At 52.1% G+C, this 8,483-nt stretch overlaps 1 long non-coding RNA gene across 1 annotated transcript; it reads left to right on the top strand.

Annotated features, from left to right (window-relative positions):
- Positions 1-1,653: 1,653 nt before the first annotated feature.
- Positions 1,654-7,051, top strand: LOC142295747 (uncharacterized). Its single transcript, XR_012751542.1, has 3 exons — positions 1,654-1,683; positions 1,862-2,049; positions 6,967-7,051. It is a non-coding gene; the product is annotated as an uncharacterized LOC142295747 (long non-coding RNA).
- The last annotated feature ends 1,432 nt before the right edge of the window (positions 7,052-8,483 follow it).

Genomic DNA, 8,483 nt, shown 5'->3' on the forward strand with positions numbered 1-8,483 from the left:
GGGCCACGGCACCTCCCGCCAGTACAGCCGGGACCTGGGCAGGCCCATTCCCATCCGCGGGTGCCACTGCGGCTGCGACCACCTCTCCTCCAGCGGCTCCGTCGGGCGCAGACATCTTGTTTCCGTCCCCCTTAGCTCTTTCCGGCCCCTCCTCTCTCGGGGCGGGGTTTTGGCCTTCGCGCCTCTGCTACTCGAGAAGACGCTCGAGCGGGAACTTTTCGCGTCAAAGATGGCGACTTCTGAAATTTTTCTGCCGGACACCTCCGGCGGTAACAAGGCGCACCTCTACCAGACGGCAGAGCGGTAAGATCCTGTTCGTGACGCCAAGTTGTCGCGGGCGGGGAGGAGGGTGTCAGCACACTACGCTCACCCCTTCTGCTCGGGTCCGGCGGCTGCTGCTCAGTGGTGGCTCGAGCTGTGGGCCGGATCCCGGGGGTTCTCGAGCGGCACTCCTCGCCCGTGAGTGAAAGGGGGTTTGTTGGGTGTGGGGATTGTTTATTGTCCGTGACGCCACCCACGGTTGTGGTGATTTCACCACCGCTGCTCTATAGGCCCGGGGACGATGGTGTGTAGCAGCGAGATGTTGCGTTGCCCCTCCGTGGGTAGGTGTTGGTGTTCCCGGGGCCCGGTGATGAGATGGGAGGTGCAGGGCCTGGTGGGCGCAGGGACGCGGGGGCAGCGCTGTGCCTTGCGGCACTGTGGTACTCACTCAGCCTGAGACGTTGACACAGTTTTACGGTAAACCACACGGCTGGAAAGACGGTTCCCACGGACGGCTGCACTTGCTGTCCCAGTAGGTAACGGTGATGTCCCTCTGACCTGCACCTGATGTTTCTAAGTTGGTAGCGATGGGTTCCCACCGGTAACCCGCTCCCCGGCTTCAAGCTGGACCGGAGGAGCTCTACTTTGCCTGCAGACGCTGGCCCTGAGGAACTGGTGCCCTGGCGGTGCCGGTGTTCCTCCTTAATGGTCGGACTGTTGCCTTCAATCGGGACTTGGTTGTTGGGGGATCGACGTCCCCTTCACTGACGGATTAGGCAAATTATGGCGACTCCTAGCCTTGCCGGGGTCCGAGAGGCCCCTGCCCTGGTGCTGACTGTCCTTTGCACGCTGCTCCAGACCGCCGGGTCACTACCCGTCCGCGGTCCTTCCAGGAACTCCCGAACAGTCACCCCTCCGGACAGTCACCGTCGTTGCTGACCTTGCTGACCCTGTCCTGCACACAGCTGGACTACTTCAGGCTTTCTCTCTGTCACCACTCTTGCTTTCCTCCTTTACCACTTTACTTCCTTCTACTTTCGCTTCTTTAGCTCCTCTTTGCTGTTTACTCAAGCCCTGCCTGGGCTACTCTCTGTTGTTTACTCCTTCATGTCCCTCACTGGACTCCACTCTCAAGCTCTTCCCTGAGCTGACTGCCTGGTTTCTCCCGCCTCCAGAGCTGTGAACTCCTCGGTGGGCGGAGCCAACCGCCTGGCCCACCCCCTGGTGTGAATCATCAGCCTCTGGAGGAAGGCAACAAGGATTTTTGGTTAGCTTTGGTGTTCCTAACTGGGATGTAGGGTGTGGTGGTGTGTGACCTGTGACCCCTGGCTTGCCCAGGGCGACACACATATAGTCACAGTTAGCTAGTTGTTTGTGGTCATACCATGGATACCTAAGGTGCTGCAATATCCTGAACATGAGGTAAGAGACATGGCTAATCAGGAGAACTATACCACATTTCTAATTGGAGGTATTTGCTAATATTATTATTATTACTACACCTGCTACATATTGGGATAGGATCTTGGGCAAGGGAATAACACTTTAAAGTCTTTTATGATATTATCTACTATGTTAGAGAGTAAGAGTTTCTTTCTAGGACCTGGCATGGCTGATCCCTGAGATAAGAAGGTGGCAGAGGAGTCTGACAATGGCTCGTCCTTAGACAACGCTCGGTCGACCAGTGTATCGGAGAGTTGGGTGGTGTAGTGGCCGGCCACCAGCTGTCTGGAGTGTACTCGTGGCCTAACTTGTTGGGAAAACCCAACTGTGAGAGAAAACGAAAAGGTCAGGAGTAGGTCTGAAGGCATACATTTAGTCTAAGCCCATTAAGATCTCCCGGTTGGTGACTCTTCATTGTGTTATAATAAGATGAATATAACACAACAGTTTACGAGATCATCTGGGATGATTTTCATACAGGATGGGGGTTGTAAATGGGATTACTGAAATTTGGGGCTGCGTCGTTAAGAGATTTAATTATCTCTACCCTCTAGGACTAGAAGCATTGTTGTTTGAGCTAATTACTGTAAAATGAGAAGTGGTGATGTCGCGGGCGGGGAGGACGCCGTCACTGCTGCGCTCTCGCTAACGCTCGGGTCCGGCGCTGCTGCGGCGATGGCTGCTCGAGCGGTGGGCCGAATCCGGGGACTCGAGCGGTGCTCCTCGCCCGTGAGTGAAAGGGGTGGTTGGTTTGGGGTATTTAGTCCGTGACGCCACCCACGGGTCGTGGTGAAGATGGGCACCACCGCTGCTGGTGACGGGGATCCCGGGAGCGATGGTAGGGAGCAGCTGGGATGTTGTTTTCCCCCTCCGTAGGTAGGGGTCAGTGGTCTCGGGGCCCGATGATGTGACGGGGAGGCAGGGTTGGCGAGGTGCAGGGTTGCAGGGACAGTGCGGCGCGGTGCCAGATGGCACGGGTGTACTCACTCAGCAAGAAAGGTACAAAGTCCTCGGTAAACCAAACGGCTGGAAGGACGGGTCCCGCAGCCGGCTGCAGTGTTTCTCCCTGGACAGGTGATGGCGGCTGTCTTTCCCTGCACCTTTATGTTCTCCTTCTGACTACTATGGATTCCCAACGGTAGTCTGCTCCCCGGTGTATGGGTACCGGAGGAGCCCGTTTGCCCGCAGACGCTGGCCCTTGAGTCTCTAGCCTTAGGCAGTAGCTGTATACCCTCACGGTGTGGGCTGTTGCCTTCAATCGGGACTTTTGCTGTTGTGAAACCCCTGGGGTTCCAGTCACATTCGGATCTGACTATTGTCGGCAGCTCCAAGCCTGGTCGGGGTCCGATGGCCCAGCCTGTGTGTGCTGGCTTCACTTCACTTCACTTCGCTCCCTGGTCGGCACCGGCGGGCCGTCGCCCGTCCCCGGTCCTACGGTTCCGCGTTGCTTCACCACTCCTGCAGACGGCCACCACCGTCCGCCAACCTCGCTGTCAGTGCCTGGGCCACAAACCCAGATACCCAAGTGCTTGCTCCTCTCACTTCAAAGTGAAGCATCCGGCCAATATCTACTCTCCCTCACCCCCATGCACATGCACGCTCAGCATAGACCGATCATGCACGTGTACTCAATGACAGCGCTCAGCTGCTATATACTTGTGGGCGCTTATATCCCTCAGGAACACAGGATACAGTATATTGTAATCCAATATCCTCAATTATTTTTTTCTCCACGATCTACCAAACCTAATACACGATCTACTACGTGATGAAGGGTTTGGCTGACTTTAGTCAAATACTTAAGGACCACCTTAAAGGGAAGACATTTTACATTTGAAAGTGGTTGCCTTTAGTTAATAAAATGGCACTAAGGTGCGTCTACAATCTAAAATCCTTTATTCATTTTCAGAGGCCTTGTTCAGAATGGGAGGTGGATGTGCAGTACATCACGGTCGCTATCAGTTCATGGGGCAGCTCTGAAACTGTGCATTTACGTCCACCTGCTGCTGCCGGCATAGAGAACAGCTGATCAGCGGGGGTGCGGGGTGTCGGACGCTGGAGATCCGACATTGTATCCTAAGAATACCCATCAATGTAAAAGTAGTGAACAACCCCTTTATGTGTAAGGCGCTGTGGAACATGTTGGCCCCATATCAATAAAATTGTTAACTTTCTGACCCATAATAAAAAGTAGGGGGGTTCCAAATTTGATGATTCCCCAGGGTTCCATTTTGAGTTGATCTGTCCTACAGACATTGTAGTCATTGGCTGTGTGATGCCCTGGACTAGCCAGGTAGTCACAGGTATGCCCTTGCACAACACCTGTCCCCTAAAAAGGTGTCATCAGCCAACCTTAAAACCCTAGTCACCTCTCTCAGGGTTTGATGGACACACCAGGGGGCGTGCCCAGGCGGTTGGACACGCCGACCGAGGAGTTCAGAGATCCTGAGGCAAGAAACACAGCAGATGAGTTAGGAGATGAGTCTGGTTTAGAGTGGAGTGAGGAGTGGAGGAGTAAAGTCTGACAGGTGTCTGGGTCGTAGCCTGGACACCTTTGGCAGATGGTGACCTCAGCCTGCAGGACCCAGGAAGACGGCTCGGTGGAACTGTAAGGGACCGGGACAGGGTAGTGGCCCGCCGGAACCGAACCGGGGAACCTACTGGAAACCGGAGCACAAAGGGGGGTACTCAGACCCTGAAATGAGGTCCAGAAACTACTGGACTGAGTTAATTAACTGATTGAGGTCTGGACTTTAGGTCCTTTCCCACCCAAGTCCCGACTGAAGACAACAGCCCACCGAGGGGGATAGAAAGCCACCGCTCAGGCATAGAGATCCCACGGGCCAGCGTCTGCGGACAAAGGGCTCTCCCGACATATACAAAGCCAGGAAGCGGACTCCCGTCGCGGAAGCGTAGGCAGTCAACAGCTACACAACACGGTGCAGGAGAAAGGCAGAGACCAGCAACCGGGTGGTGGACCAGACGCAGCCGGCTGCGGGCACCGACCACCATCATCTTGGTTTACCAGAGACTTGTGTGTGTCAATCATCTTGAGTACAACAGTGCCCTCAGGCCGCGCACCCCCCTGCATCGCCCCACACCAACACCTGCTTCCCCAACAGGTTTTGGGGCCATCTCCCCTACCCACGGAGGGGTTAACACCGTGCTGCGCAACATCTCCCCCGGGTACCCAGTAAACAGCAGCGGTGGTGTCCATATTCACCACAACCTGTGAGGTTGCGTCACGAACTTAACCAAACCGGCCGTAAACCTACATCCCCTCCAAAGCACCAGTCCCCTTTCAGAGCGTAGTGACCTCGGATCCGGAAGCGCTCGAGCCACCCACCAACGAGCCCGGATCCGAGCGGCTAGGCTGCAGCCGAGCGCGGGGCGGTACAGCTGCACACCAAAATAATAGTTTAAAAAGTAGTTTATCATAAATGGCCGACAAGTAATAGAACCACCTCTATGATCACTACTGATTTTGAAGATATTGGTTCATCAAATGTTAGGTAGATGTCACGCCCAGGGATATGGGGTACTTGGTCCCGGGCAGTGTCTCTCTTGGCAATTTCAGGGTGGTGGCCAGTGCCCGGTTCCGTGCCCTGGGCCCTTTTTGTAATGGGGTGTATATATAGGGCATTTAGGTTAGTTTTCATATGTGACGCCACTTGCGGTGTTGCAGCTATATATATGGAGCCGTCGATCCAGAATGTCACTACTGGGGCTGGTGGTAATTGCAGCTTGGATGGTAGGCCCTCCGCAAGCAGGGATGGGCCCCAAAGGATGAGTGTTGTGATGGGCGTCGGAAGAAGGTAGTCCACACAAAAGTATAGTGCAACTGGTTTTTACTCACTGCTGGTAAGTGGTAACAGGTTACCCGAGGTCGGCCGGTTTCACCTCCAGGTCCTCTTTGTCCCAGTGCCAGTTTGGTTCTCTGGTACCTTCTTCCCCTGTACCTGTCTCTGGTAAATGGGTCCCCGTGGCGTAGAACAACTGGGGGTCCCCGTCCTGTGGTTTGTCCACTTCTGTTCGCCTGACGGTACCGTGAACCCTGTGGGGTTGGAGTCTATGGTCCGGTCCCCGGTTCTCCCTTTGCAACTGAGTCTTCGGATTCTTAGGGTCAGAGATGGTCCCCTTGCTGTGCAGGTGTTATCAGGTCGGCTTGAAGCTCTTTCCTGTCCTAGGATCCTGTACCCCGTCGGTGTGTAGTTCTGGGAGTACTCCACCGTACTGCACCGGCAACTACTGTCCTGGTTACCAGGTTACCGTTATCCCGAGTCAGGACGTCGATTCGCTTCCATCTTCACTCCTCTACACTGTCAACTCACTCTGACTACTCTCCACAATCTGTCCCTCCTACCTGGTCAACTAGTGGACTGGTTTGGCTCCACCTCTAGGCGGCCATCCATTGGTCCAACCCTAGCTAAGTACCATTGTATGGGGGATTGTTGGGCAAAAACTGGGATTACCTGGGTTTTTGGTGTTAGGGGAGGGCCCTGCATCCTTGTGGGGATGCAGAAACTTGTAGCACCCTGATGGCTTCAAGGGCGCGACATAGATGTAAGACATAGACGGTGACAATCTCTCGTTTTTCTCTATCTTGCCATGATATTGCTACCACAATATTTACGTAGCAGACTCAAAATCTGCAAGTTAGGAACATGACCAGAACCTGCAGTTCCTCATCTTACAATTATATTTAGGGTTGGCCAAAAGGGTCACAAACTCATTTTACGAGTAGGTAGACCCACCAGCTGGTATAAACTAAGCCAACCAATAGGTGGCACAAAGTTGTGACAAATGCATTATCCAACGTGAGCCGCTGTGATGAGGGTGATTTATCTACAGTGTCATGAAGCCCATGAGGTTGCGAAACTTGTGCCAAACATTTCAAAATGGCATCATATTTTGGCAAAGCTCAATTTTCATTTTTCTTACTTATGCCCCTTTATGTCTGATTGACTTTTTCACCGATGTTGTGCACCCAAAAATAAAGCACATTTTGTGATTTCCTTGTCTCCAAGTTGTCTAAACCACTTGTTTTGGTGCATTTTCAGCAGCGGATCTCCTCCTGGCTTTATCCGTTCTGCCCGGAGTGTTCCTTTAAGCTGTTATCTGTTTTCTCCATAAAGTGAAGCACGACCTTGCTCTCTGCAATGAACGTTTGATCCATTTTGCAGGAAGCCCTTGTATGCGGTGTCTACCTGGCTGATACACGTAAATGCAGCTTCTTATCTGGGGTTTCTTTCTTGTTGGCAGACCTTCTACTCCAGGAGATGTCGATTATAGGATCTAAAAATAGCAGTTCCTGCACAGATGTCCTTACAACAAAATGGTTCCCTGAACTCAGCCGCCCTTTTGCATTCTGCGTGCAAGACTACACTCGAAATATGATGAAGACTGTGAATTCAGATAATTGGCATCACCAATAAATAATTTTACGAAAGTCAGCGTCCATTCTTGAAACCTCTTTTTTTTTGATGATGATATCTTGATCCTCGATCAACTGAACCGGTGGCTGGGAGAGTATAGCCTTTGATCCATCTCCGATAATGTCCCATTACATTCACCTGCGCGATGGCGGTCCTTAACAATCAGGTGACAGAAGAAAGGAAACATTGGACACTTGGAGTCAGGGCATGACAATTATGACTGGTGTATGGGGCCCGGTGAAGAGGGGGGCCCGGCTGGTCCCAGGGTAATTAATTAGCTTTATTAAGCCCTTGGCCCCCCTTTTCACCAGGCCCCATTCACAGCCGCAGCTGAGGGGCCCAGCAGTGTCACTTCAGTCACTGCACATGGCTTAATTGCATGAGAAGATTTCTAGGGCATCGCATGCAAATTAGCCATGTGCTGAAATAACATCATATCTGAAAGGAGCCCATACACTCTAGCAACTACTTTACCATGAGTGGAGCAGAGCAGGGTGCCAGCACAGCCCAGCATGCAGCAGCATAATGAGGTCATCACTCTGTGGCCTCATCACACTGCTGCAGGCGAGGCGTAGGTGGCAAGGTGGGGGAAGGTAGGCGCTTCGTGAGCTGAAGATCGCCAGGGTGGTCAGGGGATCTGCTGACCCTAGTCCCAGCCTTGCTTCAGCTGGATGTGTCAGAGGGGACACATTCAGCTGAAATGCAATGTGGCTCAAAGAGGATGCCGCGCGACGTGGGAGTCGGGGAGGGTGAGTAAAATGTTTTTTTTTCTTTTTACAGCAAATATATGAGGAGAGGCCCAGGAAGGGTACATATACAAGAAGGAGTACATATATACCAGGAAAGGAACAAAAACCAGGATGAAGACATAAATAACAGCATGTGCCCAGCTAGGGGATATATACACCAGGAAGGGGCCATGATGGGGACATATATATTTCAAAGTGGACAAATAAACCAGGATGGGGACATATATACCAGGAAGAGTACATATACAGTGGGTATGGAAAGTATTCAGACCCCTTAAGGTTTTTCACTCTTTTTTTCATTGCAGCCATTTGGTAAATTCAAAAAAGTTCTTGTTATTCTCACTAATGTACACTCTGCACCTCATCCCCCATTTTGACAGAAAAAAACAAAAATGTAGAAATTTTAGCAATTTTATTAAACAAGAAAAACTGAAATATCACATGGTCATAAGTATTCAGACCCTTTGCTCAGACACTCCTATTTAAGTCACATGCTGTCCATTTCCTTGTGATCCTCCTTGAGATGGTTCTGCTCTTTCATTGGAGTCCAACTGTGTGTAATTAAACTGATAGGACTTGATTTGGAAAGGCGCAC

Source organism: Anomaloglossus baeobatrachus, chromosome 3 (assembly GCF_048569485.1).
Source record: "Anomaloglossus baeobatrachus isolate aAnoBae1 chromosome 3, aAnoBae1.hap1, whole genome shotgun sequence".
Lineage (NCBI taxonomy): Eukaryota > Metazoa > Chordata > Amphibia > Anura > Aromobatidae > Anomaloglossus > Anomaloglossus baeobatrachus.